We start from the raw sequence: 18404 nt of genomic DNA, 5'->3' as shown, positions 1-18404 counted from the left end.
ACAATTTGTTAATTACAGTTCAGTTTTTCCTACCCCATCACTGGTTCCCGTGGTTATTTCTGCTCATGAGTCTCTGGGAAACTGTGATGCGCAGGCTCAGCGGCCATAGGTCATGGGCCCAGCCGCTCCGCGGCAAGTGGGATCTTCCCGGACCGGGGCACGAACCCGCGTCCCCTGCATCGGCAGGCGGACTCTCAACCACTGCGCCACCAGGGAAGCCCTGTAACTCTCTTTATTCAACTGTCTGTCTCTCTATAATCTTGGGGTCAGCATTTCCCACTGAGTCCTACCTTCTCTTACACATTCAAGAAGAATTGTTGATCTTTCAGTCTGTTTAGCTCTTTACTTGTTAGGATGGAGTGGGAACTCCAAGCTCCTTATATGCAGTACTGGAAAACTCATCACCATTGTATTTTATGTCCCCTAAACTCTGTACACTATCAAATGTAAAATAGATAGCTAGTGGGAAGCAGCTGCATTGCACAGGGAGATCAGCTCGGTGCTTTAGAGGGGTGAGATAGGGAGGGTAGGAGGGAGATGCAAGAAGGAGGGGATATGTATGCATAGAGCTGGTTCGCTTTGTTATACAGCAGAAACTAACACAATATTAGAAAGCAATTATACTCCAATAAAGATGTTAAAATAAAGTAAAATAAAAAAACCCTCTGTATACTCTAATGACTTTATGTGGTATATTCTTTCTTTATATCCTTTTCCTAATCAGTACATGTTCAAACACAAGCAATCACTCAAGGTCTAATTCAAATGATACTTTCTCCTTAAATTTTTTAAATCAAAAATTTTCTTGATCCTGTAATTTGACAAGGTACTTTCTCACCTATAAATTCTAATAAGAATGGCAAATATAACTCTCTGAATTATAATTATTCATGTACACAGTTGAGCCCCTGCTAGTAAATAATCTATATGTAATTCATCAAAATATCCTCCAACTCACTGTACAGAGTAGGTACTCACCACAATGCTTTCAATATAAGCCTGATGGAATCTACATCAGGCTTCACCTTGTGCCTTGTCCAGAACCACTTCGATTAAAAAATATGTTGACATCAAAAGATTTATAATTTTTTACAAATAAACTTTAAATTTTATAATAATTTTTAATTCACAGAAAAGTTTCAAAGATTATACAGAAAATTTCTGTATAAGCTCAACCCAGTTTCAGTTTACATTACTGTTCTGTATTTGTCACACCTAAGAACCCAACATTAGTGTATTACCATGAATTAAGCTTCAGACTTTGTTTAGATTTCACGAATTCTTTCATTTACATCCTTTTGCTGTTCCAGTGTTGGATGAAGGATAATTTGGAATTTTGAGTTTCCATTGAAACAGGAGGTAACATAGCAAGCTCATCAGGAATATTATGGCTTCAAGCCTGGGAAACATGAGGAAGAAAAGTTGGGTCAACAATATAGCATATTTAGTCTTCTTGGTTTCTACAGATAGCTTACTTGTCCAATAGGGTGTTGAAACCCTAATAGTAAAGCAATTTTCACTTTATTTTTTGGACTGTGACTCTTCCCTATTCTCCTGCATATGAAGCTTGAGAACTTTGTGTTTTCCTGTCAGAGTACCATAGCTCCTTTAATTTATATTTTTTAAAATTTAGACCAAAAAAGAAAAAACAGATACAATATTTTTTTTATTCAGCACGTACTAAATACTGAGCACTGTGTTAGCCACTCAGATCAAGTTTAAATCTCTGTCCACACCACATGGTGTGCAAGAAACATGGTATGTCTTCAGCTCCTACAAATTAACAGCATGTTGCTTCTGAGTCTGCATTCAGTTGAATTGGCATGGAATTCTAAAACTGTCATTCAAATGCTTCCTCCTTCTGCTCCTAGAATTGTGTCAAAGTTCTGGGAGCTTGCAGACTGTTAGGCCTTTGATCATCACTCATGTGTCTCACTGGTTAACTCTGAGCATCCATTGTCTCTGATTACCTGGCTCTTTCAGACCTAGGGTCTCTCTACTACTTTTCTGCAATGAGTAGGTCAGATGAATCTTTTGTAATGCTGGGTACCCATGAGGTGTATGGGTTTGTTTCCTAAGAAAAGCCACATAGCCTTTTTCTCAGGATATTGCAACCCCCTGAGTTTATCCAGGACTCACAGATCTCTCTCCAATTACAGCCCAGGGAAACAGTTTTATTGTTTAGTTGAGAGAAAGTTTTCCTCTGGCTTACAGTTTTCCAAGGTTCCTTTTTTCCCCCTCCTCTCGGTTATCCAAGTCCTAGTTCTTAAAAATCCTTAAGAATTACTTACTGCTGCCCCCCACCCCCTGTCCTGCACATCACATACGTCCCCTAGAAAACAAAGCAGCACTCCTGTTGCCCGCTTGAGCAGGGAGCAGTTGATAAATATATTCAAAACAGTACAATGAAGTAGGTAATTTCTCTCATTTTACAAATGACAAAACTGATGAAAAACCTAATATTCTTACCCATTAAATAAATGACATAATGAAAATGGGTAGTCCCAGAACATCGAGTCACAGAGGGTCAACATACAAAATTATTAGATAAATTAAATTAGACTATGCTTGAAATAATGGATGATATCACATGCAACATACATACTTTAACACTTAAATTTTAGAGAAAAATGAGTTTCCAAAGCACGGGGCTGCAGACTACATTTGATTTTGGAATTCTGTGCAGAACACATGCCTTCACTTGAACAGAATGTGGTAACAGATGCCTTTACTTACTTATAGTGGGAATTGAGAACTTTGATTCATAAATACAAGGCTACTTGCCAGTATACCTAATGAGATTTCATAGTCTCCCACTCTGACACTTGTAGTATCAGACTGTATCATCTTGTGTTATTACCTTGCACATCATGAACCACATATCCACTAAGCTGGGAGTGAGGATATAAGTGAGTGTGTCAGTGGTCATTTCCTTCATAAAACAAAAGTGAAAAGGGTATATATGTATAAATATATATATATATATATGTGCATATATATAGTTTTATTGATAAATGAGAAGCAGACAATACAGGTACAGTTAAGGACTGAACTTAGACTCATGTCACAGAAAGGTAAATCAATTTTTAAGTTTAGTTATTGATAACTGTAAATACCATAATTCTTACCTCTGGTAATATTTTAGATCCAAAGCCATCTGCCTCCATTTCAATTATGAGTACTTACGAAGGGATTGGAATTAGTTTGGCTTTTCTCAGAAGCATTAAACTGTATTGGCCAAACACTTTATTTTTGAATTTGTGCACATTTACTCAGATTTGGGCAGACATTTACCTTTGTAAGCCAAAACACAATGAGTTAAAAAAAAAAAAGATGATGGAGGAGAAATATTTTGTTATGAAAGGTAGCATTGTTTTTAAACTTCAGGAATTTTCATGAAATTAAAGGTAAGCATTCAAGTTCTGTAGATACAAAATAAAAGTTATTCTTATATAATCATTTCAATCTATTTTTATAAAGATGATTTCTTAGAGCAGTTTTACATTCCCAGAAAAACTGAGAAATTGGAAAATGACCTATATACTCCTTGTCCCCACACGTGCATAGCCTTCTTCATTATCAACCTCCTACATCAGAGTGGTACATATGTTACAATTGATAAACCTACTTTGACAAATCATTATCATCCAAAGTCCATAGTTTATATTACGGTTCACTCTTTCACTCTTACTGTTATATATTCTATAGGTTTGGATAAAATTATAGTGACATATATCCACCATTATAGTATCATACACAGTATTTTCCATTTCTTAAAAAAATTTTTTTTGGCTTAATCCTGATTTCAGCCATCATCTGACTCTGAAATTCACAATATTAAATTATTTTAAAAATCAAATCAAGACATAGTTATGATCCATATGCTATTTCAAAAATAAATTTATTAATTTTTATGGATACTAATTTCATTGTGTAGATTTACGCTAAATTATCCTATAATAGGTTTTCCATATTATTTTTGTTTATTATTTATTTTACTTGATTCCTTAAAAAAGATATGAAGTTACTAAAATAATGTAAGTTTTGGTAAGAATGTCAATGTAGACATTTCAATTTTAATTCTAGTTGTGGAAAGGAATGAAGCAAACTAGAGTTAGGTTTAGGATTAGTGTCAGGACTAAAGTTAGGGATTTTTCAGTTGTTTTAGTTTCAGTATGCTCTGATTTTAGCTCTAACCTTCCTGCCATCCAAAGCAGTAAACTAAAAATTCTTATCTGAAGAAAAAAAACATATCTTTTCTGTTTCATTGTGCACAACATTTAGTTTGGAAGTAAAAATATTTTAATTTAGAAAAAACAGAGGTTTTCTCATTGGCATATTAGACGAGACATGGAATAGATAATGCTCACTACAGTAATTATACAAAGAATCAAAAGCATGCCTCATGTAGTAAAGTTTACCATTAATAAATAATGAAGATAGATCTGTATAGGGTACAAGGAAATGTGGAGCTTACTGGAATGGAACAGCTGGGGTAAAGTTGGAGTGTTCTACGTTTACACTTAGGATTTACACTTAAGTATGAACAGTTCTTTCAATTTTGCTATAACGCTTCAAGTGAGGTAAACCTAAAAGAAAAACAATGGTGCAAGAAAACTGATTAGTTCAAAACAGTAAATTGCAGCTCTTTAGTAGTCAAGTATAAAGATCAGTGACAGTTACGGTAAGGACAGGGGGGCCAAAGGAAGGAAATTATATTAATAATATTTTTGATTATGCAACTACAAATGTGCATCAACATGTAGTAATGGCCAATGAGGTGTATTTCCACTCCCAGCATTAAAGGAGTAAGCAAATATGAATAGTGCCATATGAAATTGCCAATATTCAATCATTTTTTACCTACTAAAATAGAAATTTCATATGATTCAAATGAATAATTCAGCACATGTGGTTGGGAGAAAGTTATCAGAATCACAGTAGGGAAAATGTATAGGACAAAGCTGGTGGTGATGCCAGAACGAAGAGAAATGCTGGAGGAAGATATGCATAGAAAAAAGAACAATGAAGCATATTAGCTGAATTCTTTGGGATTCCTTCAGAGATGATTCTGATTTAGTCAGACTGGGTATGTGTCTAATTTCATTGTTTAATCTTAGACCAAATGTTAATGAACAGTTCTGTGACACACGATTTTATACGTATATATAGTTTCTGGATCACAGGGAAAATGTTCCCTCTCCCCGGGAGTACAGTAATGCATGATGTATATTTGAACAAGTAAGAAAAAAAAAAAAAAAATATATATATGTGACATGCGTATGGAAGCTTTGTTTGTAAACACAAATGAAACTATGGAACTGAACTAATTGACGTGGAAAGGTTTCCCAATAAAAAAATGCAAAATAGTGTAAAGCATTACATAGAACATTGTATCATTTGTCCAAGAAAGAGATAAATAAGTGGATATACTCAGAGAAGATTTACTTTTGGAAAGATACATAAGAATCTCTGTGGTTACACTTGGAGAGTGAGTGAGAGATCAAGCTGAGAAAGGCTTTTACTTTTCATCTTATGTTATACTTTTACAGTTAATATTTTTTGCCATATACAGGTTTACTTTTGAAGTGGAATATAAATTTAATTTTTTAGAAAATCTAATAATATGTTGCATTTAAAATTATGTATGAATACACAAAGAACTACATACATGGCAACATCTTAAGTTGTATTGGAGAAATTGTCCATACATATTATGAAACATTGTGAATATTGATGCAGTTACAGCAAGATTATGTCTTAGAATATTTTTATCAAAAATAATAGGTATTTCTCCTAAATATAGATGTGAATATTGGGAAGACAGTGATCTTGGCTGGTCAGCCAAACCCCACAATGTAATGACAAAATAACTGGGACTTTCAGAGATTAGAAGAGGGTTTAGCTATGAAAATGTTGATCCAGATCCAAAACAACTCTAGCAATTGAGTGATATGCATTGTCTGCTCAGTAGCTGAAATGTAATAATTTCTATTGGCCATTATTGAGATTTATCTACTTACTCCATTACAGAGAATATATGATTGATTTGGGTAATCCTGCTATTAGTAACCACCTTATAGGCCTTTGTATAACATGTAATTTGACATCTTCCCTTCCTCCTCTCCTCCCACCTGTGGTACAAAGTAGTGCCAGGTGGACAGATCACATGACACCAGACCAGCCTGGAGGCACATATTAAAGAACTTTGCAGAAAGGGTTTGTGGGCTTCCCAAGTTCTATGTCTTGATTGTCTATGAAGTATAATCAGGAAAAAATAAAAATTTTCCTGTCTTTGAAGGCCTTCAATGAGTGAAAACCTGACAGTTCTTAATATTTAGTACTGATTATTTGTTCTATGAATTTTGAATGCTGGATCAATGTTTTCCTATGTTCAGAACATATATAAGCAATCTACTTGCTAAAGCTACCAGACTCTATTTTTTTTTGTAAAAATATGGTTATTATGTAATATTTATATATATACATATAGGTATAAGAATTTTATATCTATGTATATAGATAAAAAAATAAATGATTATGTAATGATTTATATATATATGAACTTTATATGTAAGTTATGAAGTATAATAATGAAAACAGACATGCTTCTAACTTTCTACTTAAGGCATAGATCAAACCAATATTGTTTTAGCTCCTTATACATTCTTCCTACAATGCATCTCCTTCATTCACAGAGATAATTCTTATTCTGAATTTTTAGCTTATCATACTCTTGCTTATAGATTTTAATCTCATAAATAGGATATCATTAAATAATATATTTTTCAACATTGGCAGTTTTTAAACTTCATCAAAATGATATCACAATATGTGAAGCCTCTTGTAAGTTGCTTTTTATGAACTCAACTTACCACCCTCAAAACTTCATCCATGTTGATGCTGGAACCTATAGTTCATTGATTCTTCATCGACATGGACTACTTTATTGTATGAACCTATCCCAAATTATCCACTCAATTTCCTTTTGAAAGGTATTTGGATTGATTCTAGAATTTTGCTATTTTGAATAATACTATTAAAAACATTCTAGTGATTGTCTACTAATTCAAAATTCAAAAATTTCTCCAGAGTATATGTATAGAAAAGGAATCATTGCTTACAGCATATGTCATAATAAGAAATTATGTCAAATGTTTTTAAAAGTTGTTTAAGGTTTCCCTGGTGGCGCAGTGGTTGGGAGTCCGCCTGCCGATGCAGGGGACACGGGTTCATGCCCTGGTCCGGGAAGATCCCACATGCCGCGGAGAGGCTGGGCCTGTGAGCCATGGCCGCTGAGCCTGCGTGTCTGGAGCCTGTGCTCTGCAACGGGAGAGGCCACAACAGTGAGAGTCCCGCGTACGGCATAAAAAAAAAAAAAAAAAAAAAAAAGTTGTTTAAATAAATTACACTCTTACCGGCAGTGTTCCCCTTTCTCCATTCTTATAGATACTTGATTTTGTCAAAATTGTTTACCGATCTGCTAAGTATAAAAAGTATCTCATTGCAGTCTTAACATTCATTTTCATGTTTCTCACAAGGTCCTTTTTAAGACTTTTATTGTCCATTAATGTTTCCTTTTATGGTAAATACCTACTTAGGTATTTTCTCTACTTCAGTTGTATTATTTATCATTTTTATGAGTCCTTTATGTATAAAAGATAATAATACTTTACCAAGTTTTACCAAGTTTTGCCAAGAGGTATAAGTACCTCTTCCCAATCTTTGACTTATCTTTTTATGAATAAACGTTAATGCAGTGCTGTTAAAAAATAAGTTGTTCCAATGAAACACCAACCTCTCTGAAGTTGCAATATATCTCTCCATTTGATTTGTGCTATTACATTTTGCATTTTAGATTCTGATTATTGTGCTATTTTTGGATTCATTTGCTTATGATATCATGAGAGTAAGGTAATTCAAAATTTGATTACTAATATAAGCAGCAAAAATTAAAGATTTTCATTAAAGTGGATCTAGTTTTTGTTTGTTTGTTTTTACTTTAGGGTCATGGATAAATATTTTAGACTATAGTGGTTTGGAAGGAATATGTTTTTGTTTATGAATCATTTAATATAGCATTAAAAAATAAATGCTTATCATTATCTTGTTTATATGCACTTTATCACAACTATCAAACCATTTCCACATATTATTTGTAAAATAAAATGGTTTCTGTTATCTGTGGGAATCAACATGTCTATCATTACTATTTAGTGAGCAAAAAAGCAACAGAATTATGCCAAATAGAAATAGTATATCAGTTCATCACCATATGTGATTAAAATAAAAAGTCACCCTGAAAATATCCCATAAACTGATCAAAATATATGTTTACAAGAAAGTGCAAAAGACAGTTTCTCCTCATTGCATAAAATAGGGAAATGAGTATGGTTTTTTAGAGGACACATTAAAAAATGATATGATATTAAGGGTAAATACATATCTCTATGGAGAGGACAGTCAGGTTTGGTGGGACAGAGTAGGAAAGTACTTTAAAAATCAATTCATGATGTTTCCCGCAAGTTGAATGTCTGAGAACCCACAAGGCTAGGACAGTTGAAAAATGGCAAATACATTCTTTGAAGCTATGTTCATTCCCTTCACTGCTGAAAAATAGCACAGCAATAGCTTCTTAAGGCTAGTGCTGGCAGAGATGCCCAGCAATGCCTTTGTTTCTTAAGCCTGGAGAAGGGTGCTAGAGGTAGGAATAATCTCCTCTGAGCAATTATGTTGGCCAAAAATGAGTGGCAAACAAAGGCAGCTAGATAGGAAAACAAAAACACAGGACCTTAGCATAACAATACAATCTAACAACCATGAGAACATGTCACTAAAATTGCAAGCTTGCTTCCAAATAAATACAATAAGTGAACACTAAAAGACCATACAATTGTCCCTCAGAATCCCCAGGGGATTTGTTCCAGTATCCCTGCAGATACTGAAATCTGCAGATGCTCAAGTCCCTTATATAAAATGGTGTCGGATTTATATATAACCTATGCACATCCTCCCATATAATTTAAATCATCTCTAGAATACTTATAATACCTAATACAATGTAAATGCTATGTAAATAGTTGTTATACTGTATTGTTTAGGGAATAATGACAAAAAAAAAAGGTCTGTATGTGTTTAGTACAGATGCAAGGATCTCAGAGGCCTAATTATACAGTACACGTCAGCAACAATGTAATGCTTTTTTTTCTTTCAACACCTACAGTTTGCTTTCCTTTAATGATTTGGAAGAGAAATACATGGAATAAAACATGGAATATTTTTATAATATTCATTATATATATTATATATTTATAATTATAAATATTATATATTTATAATATTCATTATCTCTCTCTCTCACACGCACACACGCACGCACACACACACACACACACACACACACACACACACACATACACACATGCACCGTTAACACCAAAACCCTGGTTCTTCTCTCTTGACAACCCTCAGACGATGGCAAATGATGACTGTCGTATGCTGCCTACAGTGATGATCTGGAGAGGTGGCGAGGTGTGTGGCACTAAATGTAAGTGTGAGACACCAGGCTAACCTGAACCTTCTGACAGGATGTCAGAGGGATCATCTATGTTGGGGACTGGGTTTTGATTGCAGCCATTGATGCTTCGGAGGAGGATCAGTAATACTAATGTCAGGATCTGCAGAGTTTGAGGGCTGAAGATCTTCAAGGTTGAAGGTCGAGGCTTCACAATTGCAGGTGCATTAGTAAGAAACATTGTTATAAGAAGCTCTTTATTCTTTTTCTTTGCATCCTTAAACACATCTTGCAGTGATTGTAGGCATGTTGTTATTCCTTGGGTGACACAGAAGCTTCCTGTCATAGAAGGATCATACTCAAAGATCATGTCCTTTAACTCTTGCACTTATTTAAAAACTGCTGAAAAATTTTCAAGTGTCCACATTGATGGCCCTGCCTCCCCTAAATCTTCACTATCATAATCATCATCATCTGCAGAGGACTTCAGCAGATATTCAAGTTCCTCATTAGGAAGGGTTCCTCTATACTCTTCTATGTGTTCCTCAACATTGTCCTTGATCATGTCAGAGAAACCTTCCTCAGCAACTTCCCTTGCAACCTTCAAGATATTCTTGACTTCTGTATCAATAGTGGGGAAGTCCCTGAAATCAATGACCATCTCACTCCGTAAGGCTTCCAACATGCATTGACTGTCTTGGGCCTGAGGGCCTCTATAGGCTATGCAATAATCAAATTGTAACTACAATTGTGAAGTTCTTTCATAAACCCATGATGCTGCAGCCAAAGTTAGCATCAAGGGCAGCACAAATCCTCCTGAAGATAAGGTGAGTATAAGTTGTCTTAATGTACTTGATGATGCCTTGATCAAGTGGCTGCAGTGTGACAGTGTTAGGAAGCAGGAACATCATTTCCATGTTCTTTTCAGTGAAACCGAGAGATTGGGAATGGGCAGGAACATTGCCAATTATGAGGAGAACCTTGAATGTCAGTCCCTTTTCTTTAATATATTTCTTCACTTCAGGAATGACATACTGATGGAACCATTCTAAGAACAAGGTGATCATCACCCAAGCCTTCTAGTTGTGCTTCCAGAACACAGACAGGCAATTTTTGATTTTGTTCTTAAGGGTCTGGGAATTGTTTGCTCGGCAGAGAGGCCTGGATTGATCATGTGACCTGCTGTGTTCACACACAGCAACAGAGTAAAGCAACATTTCCAGGCCTTGAACTCTGAGGTTGGCTTGGCACTCTTATGAATGTGCAATTTGTACATCTTCTTCTGGAGCAAGCCTATTTCATTACAGTTGAAGACTTGTTCTAGAAGGTAGCCTTTCTCTTCTGTGAGTTTCTTGAGATCTTCTGGGAACACTGGTGCTGCCTCAGCATCAGTCAATGACCACTCCCCTGTGATCTTTAAATTCTTGAGGCTGTAGGGCTTTGCATAGCTAGCCAGCTATCCTTTACAGTACTAGCCTTAAATTCTTTCCTCTGGCTCTCCTCAGCCTTCTCACAGCATTGCTCATAGTGCTTTATCATGCATAATTTTGCCATCGACAAGGATATGCTTCTGTGACATGTCCTCTAGCCACACTTTGAATGCTTTCTTAGTCTTTGCAAGCACTTTATCATGAACCAGAAACCATTTTTGACATTCTAGGGGAAGTACTAACACTTCCGTGTGTTTCAGCTTCCTTCTGCTTTATTGTGCAAATGCTCAATGCATTCTTACCTCACAGCCTACTTTGGCAAGATGCGTGCCACTTCCCAAAAGACCTGAGATTTTTATTCTCTAGTCAGGACATGGCACTTTACTGTCCCTCTTAGCCTTTGAGGGATTGCTTTGTTCAGTTCATTGCTTTTTAGGATTCATTTTTTTTCACAGAAACAAAGGGTACACCCAACACAAGTAGCTCAAATAGCGAATGCTGGAGAGAGACTGAGAATCTGTGGAATGGTAGGAGGCTACAGGCAGGGCATGCCTACCTGTCACATCATTCACATGGACTCATAGTGCTCAGCATACAGCAAATTCAAGTTTAGCTTTTTGGAACTTTCTGGAATTTTTTCAAATATTTTTAAATATAAAAATATGGTTGAATTCATAGATACAGAAGGCCAATTGTTACTTTTGCTGGTAAAAATACTCCTCTTCATAACTCAGCAGACCTGGATGCTGAACAAATTTTTCAACAAATGTGTGTAGAAAGAAAACAAATTTAAGCTTTCTCTGCTACCCCCAGGTGGTTGATGGTAAGGGACTGTCTCATCAGTTTGGGTAAAAGTGGGCAGCAGGAATTCAAAAGTGGTGAGCAGGAGGGTGGTCTGGGTATATTGTATGGAGATGTGTTTTAATGCTTTCTCTGACGATTTTGCAGGGAAGCCTCCTCTCATTCTAGGTCCTTTAAGGACAGCCCCACGTTCCTGTGAGTGCTGTTCTTTTTGATCTATTCTGTATGTTCCCAGCCACTGAGTAAAATCCTTATTGAAACTGGACTTATCATTAACAATCAGATACCAACGCTCAAATTGAGATTTGTGAGAAATCTGTCTTACCTCAGGCATGCAGTTCCTGATACCAAGACACTAATGCCTTCTAGATTCCATATGAGTTTTCCAGCCCTCTTTAGAAAATGTTTATTTTCTAAATCTTATTCAACAGCTCTGAGTCAGTTTGTTTTCCAAACTTATTATCCCTAACTTCTACCTTCTTTATGAATAAATAATTATAGCTAACAGAGCACTTACTAATTTTTAGATACTGTCCAAAATACTTTGCATATATTGACTCATGTAATCCTACCAAAAAACCTATTGACAGTCCTTATTGGTGGTTTATTCAAAATAATCTATGTTCATTCCTTTATTTATTTCTTATATCCTCCCTTCATTCATTTATTTAACAAGAATTTACTGAGAATTTTTTATATGCTAAGTGTGTGTGTGATGCTAACATGTATCAGTGACCAAGAGGACCTGATAGCTTCCTTTGGGGAATTTTAGTCTAACTAAAGTCCTGGCATGTCTCACCTGTGTGTGGCAGTATTTCATCAAGTTATCTATGCTAGATTGGTGTTGTTTTACCTATTTGAATCATAAACGGCAAAGAATTGTGTATATATACGTATGGGGAAAAGTCTGGGCCAAGCAGAACTCAAGCAGTTTCCCAGGTACAAGACTTCTGAAATCTATTTTCTTGTAGATTGACTGTACTGGGACTCTCTCGAGTAATGACAACCTCAACATATCAACACCCCCTTGATTAAACCAAAATTAAACAAAATCTTATTCATCTAAACATCTCACTCTATGTCCCATATTTCTTTCTATTTTTCAATCAAAATCCAACCCTTTTCTGTTCCCTTCTTTGTGCTGTTATCCTCAATGCATTTGGGTTCCTTTCATTTTTACCTTGCTATTCTTTTAATAGTGCTTTTTCTCCCAGTGCAAAACCATTGAGTTTCTTGGTGGATATTTCCATTGCATACTATTTTAGAGTTTTCTTCATATGCCTATTCTTCTCCCTCAAGTGGTCTTATACGCATTTGATTAAAGTCCCTTCCCTTTGGGGGAATCAACTGACCTAACAGCTTTGTCCTTTACCACTCCCCTCTGTTTATAAACCTGTTCTAAAAGTGTTAGTGTTTTAACTTGATCCCAGTTTTAAAATTCCAAATTTAGTGTCCTTGGGCAAAGTGTAAACTTTCCTCCTTATCAGAAGTTTATACTATAAGTGAACTGAAAATTTATCACGTTAACATAATATATACATGTAAAATATCTAAAGAAATCTTAGAGTGCATGCACAGACATCAATGAAATGGAGAAAAACAGGGAAACTTGCAGAGGCTTGAACATTTCTTGTGTATAAAAAGAATAATTACTATACTTTTATCTCTCCAGATAAGAGCTAATAAAGAGTGAACTTGAACATTATTTTAGAAAATGTGGTTTGCCTTTGTTTTTATCTTTAAGTACATTGTTACCATCGGGGGTTTTCACAAACTTCCCCAGAGTGCAAAAAATTATAGATTAAATGGCAACATAATAAATCACAATTGATTCATATGGATTCCTTGCTCCTCAGCACTGTGTGCTTAACAGGGAATGTTCTGCCAAGACGAAAATATGTCTAGAATTGCAGCTGTGCATCTCTGCACTGAACTGCTCTGTCTCTTTGTGTACAAGCCCTTTTGAAATAGGGCCTATGCTTCACCACCCTTTAAGTGTGATCTCATGCTAATTTAAATGCAAGTGAACTGGCAATCTCTGTATTAAATTCCTGTTTAAAACATGAACAAATTTTAAAATTGAGCAAAATAGGAGTATGGAAGTTTACATTTGAAAAGCAAAGTCAAAGTACATGACAAAATGAGTCATAGAACTTTTGCATCATTTTGTAATAATTATACCACCGTAAATTCATAGAATGCTTTTGTCTGGTAAAGTCAAAGTGCCCTACATCTATTCATTCATTTCTGTAAAAATAGTTTCTGTTTATTTATTTGATTATATTACCTTAGCATTAGAGAAGGGAAATAACAGGGTATGTCGAGAGTAATTGGTTAGAAAGTGAGATTATTAAATAAAGAGATTTTGACTTATTTATTCACAATACATAGTTAAGTTTTTAGCATTATTAAGTGCTTAAAACTATTTATTTTGTTAAAGAAGATATTTTGAAAAACTATTACTATAAAACTTTACATGGTTTAGTAGAAAGAATATGCATTTTTTGATGCTAGACAGAACTGGGTTTGAACCTTAATCTGACTGCTTATTATGTCTTAGTTGGATTATTTCAACTCTCTGACCTCTAATTTACTTATCTGTAAAGTGAGGGAGTACTTGCTTAGGATGTTTTTGAAGATTACATTAAACAATACAAGGAAAGATCCTAGCTCATTTCCTCATGTAGCAAAGTCACTACTATTTCTTATATTATTTCTTACTGTGAAAATATGCCATTGATTTCAAAATAATAGTCAGCTTCTTTTGCCCAAATATGCTTTGCTCAATTCTTTATGTTACCCTCATTTTGAGATTATTTTATCTCATTCTCAGTAATGTCGGGCTGCTATTTGAGGCACCATAGTCTCCATTTTCCTTCCAGAGATTTGAAACAACTGAGAATTAAGACAAAGCATCAGACTGAGGTAGAATGAGTTATCACTCTTATTACTGATATAACATAAGTTGGGGAACATAAGATACTGTGAGAAAGTAATGAATTGTACCAGTCACAGACTTTTAGTGCGGTGGTGGTGGTGGTGGTGGTGGTGGTGTGTGTGTGTGTGTGTGTGTGTGCGCTCACGTGCGTGTAGGATGTGGTGGTGAGACTCTGAATAGTCTTGCTCCAAGAAGTTTAAGGGAAGTGCTGAGCTAAGCATTCTTATTACATAGTCCACCAAATCAGAGCTTGCTTATATTATTGTGTGTATGTTGATGTACTGTCCTCCTTTGTATACCCATTTGTCTTCCTTTTGAGATTCTTTAGGTCAGGAAATCTATTTTACCTTTTATATTTCTGGGACTTACCAACAACTGATAGGAATTGGGAACTCAGCATTTTTCAGTGAAATGAGTAAGTGAATGTTGAGAATTCTAATTGAAAATCAACAGTCCTCTTTCCTGTGAATTCAGGTAGCATATATAATTTATACTTCTTATCCTGTTATTAGCAATGGTTTGCATTGATTTAGCAGTTTAAAATACACTTATTCTTGTCTCTTAATGAGAGCAGCTGCTCTTAAGCACAAAAAAAACATTTCAAACACAACACCATTTGCTACAGTACTAAGTACAGAAAATAGAGCTCAGCATATTCAACATTTGAATGAAAATACACATTCATTTTTTAAAAAAAATGAGAATAGCTTTATAATTTTCTGATTTCAAAGTAGTTTTCTCATCTAGAGATAATGTGATGTTATCATTTTTCCCAGGTTTCTATTCTGTGCAACACACACACACAGGAACACACATATGTGTATGTGTGAATGCATGCATAACTATCACAAAATATAAAATTATGTGACACGTAGTCTTTTGAAACCCCTATTTTCTATTAGTTATGCATCATTAATGTATTTTGACGTCAATATATGTAATTAAGCCATACGATTTATTTTTTTTAATTAATTTTATTGAAGTATATTTGATTTACAAGCCATATAATTTCTAATGGCTGTAGAGTATAATAGTATGAACATTAACAATTTTTGATTTCGAAATTTTATAAATAAAAAATAATGTTTCATTGATACTCAAATTTTTATATTTACTAGACATTTGTAATTACTTTATGTGAATTGGCTGCTTATATGTCTTTCGCCCATTTGTCAGCTGGTATTTCTATTTCCAAAATAAACTTATAAGAACTTTTTATATAATGGGTTCATTAAACCTGTGTCTTCAACATATATTCCAAATATTTCCCCAGGTCTCATTTGTCTTTGCAAAATGTAATAGATTGGATTATGCCAACTTTCCCAACATAAAATTTTCAATAGCTCATCATTGCTCTAGGCATACAGATTTATACTTTAAAGCATGACCATCTCCTTGGCCCTAGTTCTCACTGCACATATTTCAGGCTTCAGTATTTCAACTGTAGCTTCTCTGACTTTGACTAATCAGTCACTGCTCTTCCATTGGATTTCTGTCTGCTTTTGTCTTTTTGCCATTCTCTTTGCTGTTGTGGATATATATTTTTATTATTCTTTTATATCATCATAAAATTGTCACGCTACAGGGAGGAAATCATTCTCTTCTTTAGAGTCAGAAGCCTATAATATATTTTGAAAAGTGTTTTAACAGAGATATAAGGAACATATGACTCAAGAACATGTGAGATCTTATGACATTTCTCTTTTTTTTTTCTTAGTGTAGGTTAAGGATAAAATCATTTATCATACTTATAATGTTTGAGCATCTACTATGTGACAAGGGATTTAAAGGTAAAAAGACATGATCCTTGTTCTCAAAATTTCAATGTCAAGAGAGGACGGATGTTACCGCCATTTAAGTAACAAAGGGAGGTGGTAGAATTTGGTTTATCTTTAAATATACATAAGATTTCAATGGTGAAATTAGAAGGAAAGGGTATTTCAAGTTGAAGCATCATCAGCAACAGCAAAAAGAATGAGAATCAAGGAGTCTGTTGCCTGGTACAAAGGGATTCAATTATCTATCATCTCTTTTTTTTTTTCTTTTTTTGCGATATGCGGGCCTCTCACTGTTGTGGCCTCTCCCGTTGCGGAGCACAGGCTCCAGACGTTCAGGCTCGGTGGCCATGGCTCACGGGCCCAGCCGCTCCGCGGCATGTGGGATCTTCCCGGACCGGGGCACGAACCCACGTCCCCTGCATCGACAGGCGGACTCTCAACCACTGCGCCACCAGGGAAACCCTATCATCTCTTTTTATCATGTAGCTATTAACTCTTTCTTTTTTTTTTCTTTTTTGCCTTAAGTAGCAGGATGAATTTGGACCAAATGATATGGTATACATTTTAATACTTTATAGGAACAATCACAATTTGTATGGCTTCAGATGAATGCAGTTATTATAAGGATATACACATTCCAAAGTACAGAACATGGTCTGCTGGCTTTGAGGTGTCATGACCAACACTTAGTGCCATGCCAGTGACTTGGGTCTCAACCTCATGAAGGTACCGACTGAACCAGCTGCAATAAGAAGGTTGCATCACTTACAAGATTCTTTTTTTTTTTTTTTAATTTTTGGCTGCTTTGGGTCTTCATTGCTGCGCATGGGCTTTTCTCTAGTTGCGGCGAGCGGGGGCTACTCTTCATTGTGGTACGCCGGCTTCTCATTGCGGTGGCTTCTCTTGCTGCTGAGCACCGGCTCTAGGTGCGGGCTTCAGTAGTGGTGGCATGTGGGCTCCGTAGTTGTGGCTCATGGGCTCTAGAGCGCAGGCTCAGTAGTTGTGGCTCACGGGCTTAGTTGTTCCATGGCATGTGGGATCTTCCCAGACCAGGGCTCGAACCCGTGTCCCCTGCATTGGCAGGCAGATTCTCAACCACTGCGTCACCAGGGAAGTCCCTACGAGATTCTTAAAGTGAACATATTTTATAAATGCTGCCTTTGTTATTTATTATATACACGAAAGAAATTTTTAAAAATCTGCTACTTAAAAACAAAAACCTTTGAGTACTTCAAAACGATTTCCACTAGGATATTTTTCTTAAAAAGGGAAATGAATACTGTGACCCCCCCTGTAGATTCTAACATAGTATTGTAGAAAAGATATATTTAAACTACCATTTCTTCCCACCTGTGAATTTCCTGATCAGTTATTTCATTTCTCTATTATAATTGCATGACAGAACAAACACAAATTAATGCTACTGGGCCCCCATGGAATCCATTTTGAAGTGTTTATATGCACTACTGAACTAAAAAAAAATAAGGTAGCAAATGCCCCTATCAAAGTAGTGGCAATGCATTGTTCTGTTTCTGTGAGCACACACATAGTGAAAGTGCTTGTCAGTCATGGAAAAGCTTGGACTTCAAAGAGAGAGCTATAAGCCGCGTCTGAAACTACAGATCCAAATAGTACAGCTGGAGAACAAGTGTTTGACGCTTAAAAATATTGTGCCTCTAGGACTAATTATGCTTTTGCAAACTTAGTAAAACATTGCTGTTTATTTCAACTTCGGCTGTACAAGATCTCCCTCAAATGAATGGTAGCTATTCTGAAGCCTGCACATAAACATCTATTTTGTGGAGAAACTGGCAATTAAGGACTTGTAATGAATTCTAGTCTTTTTCAATCTCTTTAAAAAAACACTATCAAATCAAAGAAAACAAGATATGAAGGATTCTTTAAAAATCTGCCCTGTCTTTTTCTGATGACTTAAGATACCA

This window comes from Stenella coeruleoalba (assembly GCF_951394435.1).
Source record: "Stenella coeruleoalba genome assembly, chromosome: 1".
NCBI lineage: Eukaryota > Metazoa > Chordata > Mammalia > Artiodactyla > Delphinidae > Stenella > Stenella coeruleoalba.
Note: the sequence above shows the minus strand (reverse complement) of the source record.